The sequence below is a fragment of the Odocoileus virginianus genome, chromosome 14, assembly GCF_023699985.2.
Source record: "Odocoileus virginianus isolate 20LAN1187 ecotype Illinois chromosome 14, Ovbor_1.2, whole genome shotgun sequence".
Lineage (NCBI taxonomy): Eukaryota > Metazoa > Chordata > Mammalia > Artiodactyla > Cervidae > Odocoileus > Odocoileus virginianus.
Genome location: NC_069687.1, coordinates 41210764 through 41222644, shown reverse-complemented (window position 1 = coordinate 41222644; position 11881 = coordinate 41210764).

Below are 11881 nucleotides of genomic sequence, written 5' to 3'. Positions count from 1 at the left end.
TGTTAAAATTTTCCTGAAAGCACTCTGCATTTATGAGATTAAGCTGCTGTGAGGTCTGCTTTATCTATTTCTGAAATTATTTTGTCAGTCTCTTTAACTATCTAAGTATCTTTTACAGTTAGAATTAAAAACCCAAACCTATTGTTAGGATTCTTATAAATCCTCTGTAGAAAATCTGTTTACCAAGGAAAAGAAACAGAACAATTCTTAAGCAGAGGATGTCCTACAACCGGAAATGATGTAGAAATAATGTAAATTACACATTTTTCCAAAATGTACATTTTCTCTCTTAGAAGGATATAGAGGAAAACAATTCTAACTCAGTATGCAGGGAAAACTTGGTCATACGCCCAATGCACTGGCTTAAGCTTTCTTCAGTGCTCCTGCACTGTTTTTCACTGGTTGCTGAGTAACATTAGCATAATCCTGAATTATTAAGAAAATTAGAGGTCAGATTTGCTTTACAGGAGAATTCAACCTAGCTGAATCAGGCCTGAGAGGGTGGTGGCATTCCAGATGTGAGCCTGGTGGTAGGTGTAAAGTGCACCCCATGTAGAGAATGTGCACAGTAAGGAAAAAGACAAATTACCCAGAGCTATTACTGTCATTAGTTCCATCAGCCTGGGAAGCCCTCCCACGGCATTTTCAGTGGAGTGTGTGGAGCAGGCCTGGGGCTTATCACATCTCGCAGGGGGTCGTCTTCTGCCGGGCATAGTCACATAGCTTGACATTTCAGTTAAAAAAAAAAAAAAGTCTGGGCCTTCATTCTCCATGCAGGCTTCTGTTTCTCAGCTCCACAACCACTAGCTCGAATAAAGGGAGCCAGCCCAGTGAAGACGCAATCATTTATCTGATGGCAGAATTGCTAGCCTACACCGGGGTGCACACTATTCTCTCACACAATCAGATCTCAGCCAAGGAAATAAGCGTGTGCCACTGCATTGTACCAGAAGCTCCTCTGGGATTTGTTTCATTAACCTTGACTATTTTGCCATAATTAAAAGGCTAGGAGTCTATGCCACAAGAAAAGTGATGAAATAAGCACACACAATAAATGTTAAATGGACACCATGCGATATTGAGCAGAAAGGGTAGAAAACAATGTATATAAATATATATATATATATATATGATATTGATATAATCTGCTATTCACTCATACTTTAATATATATACAATAAATATAGGTACACATATACATTATAATAACTATATGAGAATCTGTGCTTGTGGGAAGTTATATGTAAAAAGGAAATGGGTTGTGCTAGGTAGGGTGGTGTAATTTTTTTAAAATTGTCTTTTAGTCATTTGCTAAAATCCTTTTAATGTTGCATATTCTCCTCAGTTAAAGGAAGCCATAGAAGTTTATGTATACAAGGATTCTCATGAAGGAAACTGTAACCAGAGAGAGGAAAACAAGTGTAAAAATAAAAATAAGAAAAAACCACAAAGGCTCAGTATCTATTTCAATAGGGAACAAAGAAAAAGATGCAAAGAACCAAGTACATTCATTCAAGAGAATAATACTTTTCTTGAACGCTTCAGAATACAATAATCATTCTATATAGCAGGCACACATCAAACTAATCTAACAAGCCATTCCTAGACATATGGAAACAAGCTCTGAGAAGCTAAGTAACATATCCAAGGTCAAACAGCAAGTGTTCATATCCAAGACTGCTGCCTGATTCTGTCTTTGCTCTACATTGCACATCTCTCTCTCCTCACCATCATCATCATCACTTTATTAAGGTCTAGTTATGACTTTGAAGTAGCCCTCTTTTTCTGTTCCTCTCTAGCCCTTAATAAAACTACAATTCTCACCTGACTTTAGCAGGTCTGATATTCACTTGTACTTTAATGTATATACAGTAAATAAATATTTGAGTACCTTCTCTGCAGTGGGCTGGTTCTAGGGATACAAGGCTGAAGAAAACAGACACTCTGGAGGCTTACACTCAAGTAGCAGATACAAGCATGCAAGGAGGCAAGTGTAGTCTGTGATGGGAGCACAAAGCTGGGGCACATGACATCCTTCTCTTGAGGAAATGACATCTAAACCCAGAAACTGAGGCATACATAGGGATTAGACTGATGAATTGTGCATTATCTAATCTACCCTCATAGCTCAGTCAGTAAAGAATCTGCCTCCAGGGCAGAAGACCAGGGTTCGGTTCCTGGGTTGGGAGGATCCAATGGAGAAGGAAATGGCAACCCACTCCAGTATTCTTTTTTTTTTTTTTTCATTTATTTTTATTAGTGGGAGGCTAATTACTTTACATCACGGCAGTGGTTTTTGTTGTACATTGAAATGAATTAGCCATAGATTTACATGTATTCCCCATCCCCGTCACCCTCCCACCTCCCTCTCCACCCGATCCCTCTGGGTCTTCCCAGTGCACCAGGCCCGAGCACTTGTCTCATGCACCCAACCTGGGCTGGTGATCTGTTTCACTATAGATAATATACATGTTTCGATGCTGTTCTCTTGAAACATCCCACCCTCGCCTTCTCCCAGAGTCCACAAGTCTGTTCTATACATCTGAGTCTCTTTTTCTGTTTTGCATATAGGGTTATCGTTACCATCTTTCTAAATTCCATATATATGTGTTAGTATACTGTAATGGTCTTTATCTTTCTGGCTTACTTCACTCTGTATAATGGGCTCCAGTTTCATCCATCTCATTAGAACTGATTCAAATGAATTCTTTTTAATGGCTGAGTAATATTCCATGGTGTATATGTACCACTGCTTCCTCATCCATTCGTCTGCTGATGGGCATCTAGGTTGCTTCCATGTCCTGGCTATGATAAACAGTGCTGCGATGAACATTGGGGTGCACGTGTCTCTTTCAGATCTGGTTTCCTCGGTGTGTATGCCCAGAAGTGGGATTGCTGGGTCATATGGCAGTTCTATTTCCAGCTTTTTAAGAAATCTCCACACTGTTTTCCATAGTGGCTGTACTAATTTGCATTACCACCAACAGTGTAAGAGGGTTCCCTTTTCTCCACACCCTCTCCAGCATTTATTGCTTGTAGACTTTTGGATAGCAGCCATCCTGACTGGCGTATAATGGTACCTCATTGTGGTTTTGCTTTGCATTTCTCTGATAATGAGTGATGTTGAGCATCTTTTCATGTGTTTGTTAGCCATCTGTATGTCTTCCTTGGAGAAATGTCTGTTTAGTTCTTTGGCCCATTTTTTGATTGGGTCATTTATTTTTCTGGAGTTGAGCTGCAGGAGTTGCTTGTATATTTTTGAGATTAATCCTTTGTCTGTTGCTTCGTTTGCTATTATTTTCTCCCAATCTGAGGGCTGTCTTTTCACCTTGCTTATAGTTTCCTTTGTTGTGCAAAAGCTTTTAAGTTTCATTAGGTCCCATTTGTTTATTTTTGCTTTTATTTCTAAAATTCTGGGATGTGGGTCATAGAGGATCCTGCTGTGATTTATGTCGGAGAGTGTTTTGCCTATGTTCTCCTCTAGGAGTTTTATAGTTTCTGGTCTTACATTTAGATCTTTAATCCATTTTGAGTTTATTTTTGTGTATGGTGTTAGAAATACAGGTGGTTGACCAGTTTTCCCAGCACCACTTGTTAAAGAGGTTGTCTTTTTTCCATTGTATATCCTTGCCTCCTTTGTCGAAGATAAGGTGACCATAGGTTCGTGGATTTATCTCTGGGCTTTCTATTCTGTTCCATTGATCTATATTTCTGTCTTTGTGCCAGTACCATACTGTCTTGATGACTGTGGCTTTGTAGTATAGTCTGAAGTCAGGCAGATTGATTCCTCCAGTTCCATTCTTCTTTCTCAGGATTACTTTGGCTATTCGAGGTTTTTTGTATTTCCATACAAATTGTGAAATTATTTGTTCTAGTTCTGTGAAAAATACCATTGGTAGTTTGATAGGGATTGCATTGAATCTATAGATTGCTTTGGGTAGTATAGTCATTTTGACAATATTGATTCTTCCAATCCATGAACACGGTATATTTCTCCATCTGTTTGTGTCCTCTTTGATTTCTTTCATCAGTGTTTTATAGTTTTCTATGTATAAGTCTCTTGTTTTTTTAGGTAGATATACTCCTAAGTATTTTATTCTTTTTGTTGCAATGGTGAATGGTATTGTTTCCTTAATTTCTCTTTCTGTTTTCTCATTGTTAGTGTATAGGAATGCAAGAGATTTCTGCCACTCCAGTATTCTTGCTTGGAGAATCCTATGGACAGAGGAGCATGGCAGGCTACAGTCCATGGGATTGCAAAGAGTCAGACATGACTTAGTGACTAAACCACCACCATGGTCCGTTATAGCAAATGATTCCTGTAGAGGGCCAAAGTGGGGGACAATAAAAGACAAAACCAAACAAATATGGTATATTCTAGAAGCTGAAATTGACCCAGATAGCTGTATCTGGCATCAGTAATATCCACAAAAACTTGGTTGTGCCTAAACATTATTCTTTTTGACCATCTGGAGGGTTTGTTTTTCAAGGAAAAAAAAATTATCCATGATGGCAAAAAGCAACATTTAAAGCTTTTTAGATTTTTCCTCATTGCATGTCAACAATACAAACTTCTTATGAATGAGTACATCTAAATTGAGTTTTGTTATGAAAATTACATATGCAACTTAATTTAAATATCATTGTGCCTATTTTGGAAATTCTGAGACCTTGGGCAAGTTTTCTTGACTGGTCATTACCTTCCTCATCTGCAGAAAATGAACTTATCTTAACTGTGTGTGGATGAGAAAGGGGAACAATCTAAGACTAGCACCTAATCCGGTGCCTGATACATAGAAGACACCACTAAATAACAACTATAGTAGAAGAGTTTGGCACTTCCCAGGTGGCTCAAGTGGCAGAGAATCCACCTGCAAATGCAGGAGCTGCAGGAGACTCTGGTTTGATCTCTGGGTTGTGAAGATCCTCTGGAGGCGGAAATGGCAACCCACTCCAGTATTCTTGTCTCTGGAGAATCCCAGGGACAGAGGAACCTAGTGAGCTCCGTCCACGGGATGCAAAGAGTCAGACACGACTGAAGCAACTGAGCACACACGTATAGTAGAATTGTTTAGAAAGCCAAATACCCATAAAGGATCATTTTAGTGACAAGAGGAGGAAAGGGGGAAACAAAAAGAAGGAAGAACCATTTGCTTACCTGCCTCACACTTTGTTCCGAATACCAACTGACTATTTAAATATACGATTATTTTACTAACAGCAAACTTCAACCTTGTTAATGACTCAAAAGCCCTCCTGTCTTTCTCTTACTCCATATGCATTCATGTTGCATACAAGAATATGTGCTACAGATCAATAGCTACAGATCGGAATGGAAGCCTTGATTCATTGAGGATAAGGCTTCTAGGCACAGTTAGAACATGCCTAAACTTCATAGGACGGGTCACAAAAGTTCTCATTCACTGCCTGGGTCACCTAGCCACCCACCTGCCGTATGCACTGCTTGCTATAGAGCTAATTGAATGCCAAGAGGTTTAGGGACTCATGCAGAGAGTCTAACTGTTGTGAATTTATTGGCATGTTTCCTTCTGAGAGTTTATTGCATCACGTCAAGACCAAGACATTTATTTAACTCTATAACTTTCTAGACTATGATGCTCACAGTCTTGCTAAGCAATAGTGAGCAATTCAGAGTTGCCTTTCTGAGATAGTGGGTAGTGGGGAAGAAAACAATTCTCATTAACTCTCAAGCATAAAAATAGATTTATCATCATTCATTTTGAAGAAAAATGATTTTCTCTCTAATCAACTGGTTTCAGAAAGCCACTCTTCTGAAAGCGAATGTAGTTTGGATTACTGTGGCATTTTTTTTTCCACAGAGAAACAAACAAGACTTTGTCTTTGGAAAAAAAGACAACTAATATCAGGTGATAACAAATTAGTTTAGTTATAAGAGGTAAATTACATTTACATTATTAATATAGTTTTTACATGATGCACATTTGAGAAATTTCATCAGATGAACACAAATGATATTTCATTCAGAAGAAAACAGAAGATTATATAGGAAAGTATTTTATATGCCAAATCTGCATTCCACAAAGAAAAGAATAGCTAAAACCTTTACAGTTATGGAGGTGTCTTCATTTTATTGTTTGATGCACTTTAACATAATCTCAAAATTAGAGTTCGGGGTTGGGGAGAGATGGGGTCTCTCTCATTCTAGGGTAAAACAGTATTAAAGAACTCACCAAGACTTAACATGTTCAAAACTGACTAATTCAACTATCCCTCCTAAAGTCCTTTGCTCTGTCTTTACACACTTTTCCATACTACACCTTGTGCATTTACACATCGGATGAGGTTTCCTATTTCCTCTACGTTGGCCCTTATAATCACATAAGCCTTTCTCTTCTTCCTCCATCCATTCCTTCCTTTAACAAAGATTTTATGTTTTACCTTCTTGTGTATACTCCAAGTACTGGATTAAAAAAAGTATTTAATCTTTTAAAATTATTTAACTACTAATACAAAGTATGTTTTTATGTTAATAGATTTAGACTTTACCTTTCCCTCCAAAATGTCTACATTTTATGCACATCTGTAGTGGTACATATACACCCTACCATTTCTCAGAGAGTAAAATAAAACTAACAGAAATATACATTCTTGGGAGGCAACCATTCCATGAGAAGCAAATTATGGCAGATATTACCACTGGCTTTCTCTTCCCACGGACACCTCTGTGATGCAAACTAACATACCATCTGATTCTGTGGTGTTTTCAGGCTGGCAAAACATCAGCTGGATGATGAGTTATAAGACAAAATATATGAAGGCTTTGCTTCTTGAGACTTGAGTTTCTAAGGCCGAAGTATTTTTTTCCTTACTTCAAGTGATTTTCAAACCTGTTGCTTTTTTTCAAAGTCCTTTCAGCTGAGTTTTCAGTAGCATGATAATATACAGTTCAAGGAATCCCACTTTCTCATGAAACATCATCTATTCTTAGTTAACAAAACTAAGCAAATTGCTAACCTCTCAAAGAGTTTTACAACATGTCAATATGTCTTTTTCTCTTTTAGGTTTTTGCCTAGGTTCTTATAATTACTGCATAATGACCTCTCCACGCTCACTCTCTTTTGACAGCTTAGTTCTAGCCTCTGGGATCTTAACATCTAATTGGTTTGTCTGCTTAGATTGTGGATACTTGAGTCTTCCTGAACTCAGCAAAGCCAGACGGCCAAAGGGATTAAAAACATTTTAGGTAATTCTGTCCTCCAGAGCCCTTCTAAAATAGAAGTACCAGGCTCTGGTACTCTGTCACTTTTCACAGAAGTGGTAACTGGACTCAGCGAATACTTTGGTTATCAGAGCAGCACTCTATAGAATCACTGCACTCAATAAATGTCCAATAACAATGGTGAAGAGTTAGATGAACTATATTTAAAATATTTTCCCCTTAATTCCCCTCCTAAATCTGGCTTCCATCTTTGCCTCTTTATGGTATCCAATGATCTCAATTCAGCCAAGTTCAAAGGCATTTTCTCTGTCCTTATCTTCCTTGATCTTTCTGATGTATGGGGCACAGCTTTTCATACCTGCCCCTTTGAAGGCTTCTGGCTTCAGTTCCTGAGACACTTCTATTGTCATTTATTTTTCTTCACCACCACCCTGATCTCTTCACTTATTTCTCATGTTGCTTTGTCTTTCTTTTTTCCTTATACCTTTCCAGTCACTTTTCTTCCAAACATATCTCTGATGAATTACTGTTTTCCTTGTGTCTTCCTGATTTTTTTTAATTCTACAGAGATTCTTTTGTTTTCACTAAGTTATGTAAGCTAATAATTTACAGCTACCTCTCTAACATTGATTCATTTCTTTCTGTACATCAAGGGCACATTAAAACTCAAATATACAGTTTCAGTATATTGAATTGATACAGTACATTTATTATTTCATTTTCATTTTTTCCAGTGCTCACTATCTCTTCAAATGTCACTTCTTCCGAGAAGTTGTTCTTGATCACTCTATCTCAAATTCTGTCTCCCTTTCTAAAATAGGCTTGATTTTTCTTCAGAGCATTTATTATTGCTTTCACTGTAGTGTGCATTTATTTCTATGTCATTTGAATACATCACAAAAATATAAATTTCATGAAAGCTTCATGTTTGTCGCCATACAGCCAACATATAAAACAGTACATAGGATGAAGTTAACTACAAGATCAGAATTAAAATGGGTTAATGAATGAGTCAATGACTCAGTAAATAAATACATGATTCATTCAGAATCTGTCATTCAGATTCAGAACTTTAGAACCATCCTTCTATTTCTCACTACCTCAATGCTCTAGTCTATATCCTATTGTATTAGGGTAAGGCTAGGCTGATGTAATAAATAGACCTAAAAATAACTTAGTGGCTTAAAGAAGATAAAAAATTACTTCTCACTTATAGTTTGAGCTATTTCAGGCTCCATTGGGAAGCTGGGCATGCCAGTCCCTGAAATTATTTAGAACATAAGTTATTTCCATCCTGTTGAGCCACCATACGCATAGGGCACTTTCATCATCGGTCCTTTCAAAGCTGGACTTTCTTGGGCTCCAGCTAGTTAGGAGGAAAAAGAAAACATGAATGAAGCACATCCCCAAGCCTAAAATAACCTACTTTATTTCTGCTTAGATTCCACTGGTGAGGATGTAATCATGTGTCCCCTCCCCTAACACACACCTGTAAGAGAACCTGGGATATGAGCTTATTATCAAGAGCTTACGAAAAGGGAAAAACACATTCTGATGAGACAACTGCCAGTCTGCTTCACATCAGTTAGTTTATCAGAATATTTTTAAGACCAATTCCTTCTGTTCTCTTCCTGCCGAATCAAAAAAGTCCATCCCCTGCCTGAACCACTGTGATCCTTGGCTTATTATTTTTCTAGACTTCAGTCTTTCATCTCACAAGCTTCCTAAATCCAAATCCAAATGACTTTTTCAAATTATAAAAGTCATTTTTAATTTGTTGTCTCAAAATGCTGCAGCTAGCAATTCTCATATACATCAAGTCAGAATTATTTGCTATGGATTTCTGTGCTCATCATCCTCCAACTTCACTAAAGTAAAGGAGAAATGAATCCAGCACATATGACACTTCCTAGTCCACACTCATGGGTCTGTTTCTCCTAAAGGTTCTAAGAAAGACGTCTTAAATTTTAAGTTATATAACATCACAATATTTCTTTTTTTCTTCAAGGCCCTGTATCTAAGCAACTTTCAGATCAGAGTTTGATAATGGAATTGAAAAGTCACAAAGTAAAACTGCAACCAAGATTTGCCTTGAAAGCAAACCTGAATCACTAGAACTTAGCCTAAGCAACTAAATTCCCTCAAGCAGTAGTTTCTCTATAATCCTTTTGTAAAAGCATATTTTTAAGGCAAAGTTTCTCACTATGTGATCTGGGGACCTCTGAGGACATATCTCTGAAACTTTTTCAGGTCTATGAGGTCAAAAGTCTTTTCATAATAATTATGCTAAGACATTTTTTACCTTGTAACTTTCATTCTCTTATGAGGACATGAACTTTTCCAGAGGCTATAGGATGTATGATATGACTACAGCTGGAATGAGGAAGCAGATATGAGAATTAAGCTGTCTTCTTTAAGCCAGATATCTAAAAGGTTTGCAAAAACAGAAAACTATATACCACTCTTCTCACTAGATTTTTTGCTTTGCAATCTAGACTTATTTTTCATTAAAAAGTAATTTATGTGATTCTATGGCATGTTATTTCAAGTAATAAATATTTCAAAATTATCACTTAAAATTTATACAGTAAACAATGACAAATATAACTCACATAAACCAAAACTTTTGGAGATTCTCAATAATTTTAAAGTTTAAAGGGGTCCTGAAATCAAAAAGTTTAAGAGTCCCTTATTAATGGAGATTAGGTACAGTGTTGCTAGTAGTCAACTGAACTCACCAACTTCACCATTCAGCATCTCCCCTTACTTCCTGGAAGTAAGGAGAGTGGACCTCACTGAAAATGTCTATAAAACAGTTTCCATTCTCTGATCTAATGTAGTCCTCACTAAGGCTATCGAGGACAAACTATTGCTTCTTTGATGTTCTGCTCTTACACATATGCGGGAAAGACAAGGGAATTGAGAATTGTGCTAAGAAACAGGTAGAGAGGTCATTATGAAAACAGGCTCAGCGGCTCTCATGCATAACTAATGACTGCAAAGTGCTTTACAGATAGAAAAGTGTCATGTCATGGCAGAAATAACCACTATGCATCTCTGGCTCTAGGAGAAACAGCCTCCTTCCCTGATACTCCCTATAAAAAAAGACTTAAAATATTCTTTGTCAGTACAGTGATTCTAGAAGAGTTTAACTTGAATATAACCAAAACAGCATTCACAATGAACAGCATTCATCATTTATACTCTTTGACCATCATTCAATTCTGTAATGTTACAGATTCTATTCTAATACAGCCACTTGGCTTGGCCCTAGAGAAAACTCTATGCCACGGCCAAAGGCTGCCATAATACACATTAGAAATGCACACATTTATCCACAGGAATGATTTCACAGGGTCCATCACCACTACAAAATGAAAACAAATAAACAAAGCATCACTCAAATTCCAGTAAATAATTCATTAAAAACAAGTTCCTATATGGTGAGTAAGCAGTTTCTAGGACCAGGTTAGGTCCTAGATCTCAGTGGTAGAGAAGTTACATGATTTGCCTGGCAGGAAAATTTCTAAACCATCAGGTAGCTAATAAGAGTTACTCCCAGAATTCTAAAAGATGGGGGAAATACTTTCAGGCCTCTTTAAAAAAAAAAAAGTGTTTGTTTTTAAAGTCAATTCTAATCTTACCATTTCATATGCTCATTTTCACCTGTGAGATTAATATATTATGTAGGCCCAGATGTGATTGAAATTACTTCTTAGGTCATTTTGGCCTTGACATACTTGCTATAAAGACATTGCTGGGTGAAATATCTCCAAGCCCTGTTTTGCAAATGACACAAAAGGACATTTTCCATTAACATTAATGAGACCTATGAATCCATTGATGGGATAATAGAGCTAAAAGGTGAATTTTTATTGGTGATATATAATCCTTCATCCAAGTGTTCAACTTCTGGTAAATAGGTAGATATTTGGTCATGCATAAAATGCCACAGTGACAAGTATCTTTGAAGTTGCAAAGTCTTCAAAGATACAGCATAGTCTTAAAATAGGAAATGTACTTTGATACAAAAATAAAAGTCTAAGCAATAAGTCTCTAAAGTATTTCCATACATTACTGAAGAAAGTAAATGAATGATTTCAGAATTTACTCTGCATTTTTACTCTCCAGAAAATGATAATCAGTTTCATTCTCCAGAAACTGACAATAAAGTATTCTCTATGTTTAATCATTTTAGACATCTGCATTCATCATTAATGGAAGAAAATTATTGTATTTTACAAACAAAGTCACTCATTTTGTTTGATAAATTAAACCTTAAAGTTATTTAGGTTGCCAGTTTATTTTTATTTCCAGTATTTCTTCTTGAGAACTTATATCCCCACAACAAAAACTTTTGGACAATTGTTACACAATTTCAAATAACAATCAATTATAGTCTCTGAATTTAACATGAGATTTTAACTATTTGGCCAACAGGCACTTTCTCTTTTATTGCTTAAAATATACTGTTTCAAATATATGCTCTCTTTCCAAATATAACTTTTTTTTTCTATTTCCTGATAGTTTTATGCCCAAATCAGATATTCCTTTTACTATGCTAAACCTACTTTTACAACAAACCTCCTGTATATAATAAAAACAAATCAATATTTGATCTAATAAGTTATTATTGAAATTTCTAAGACAAAATGTGTTTTTAACTAAGTGTGGGCATTT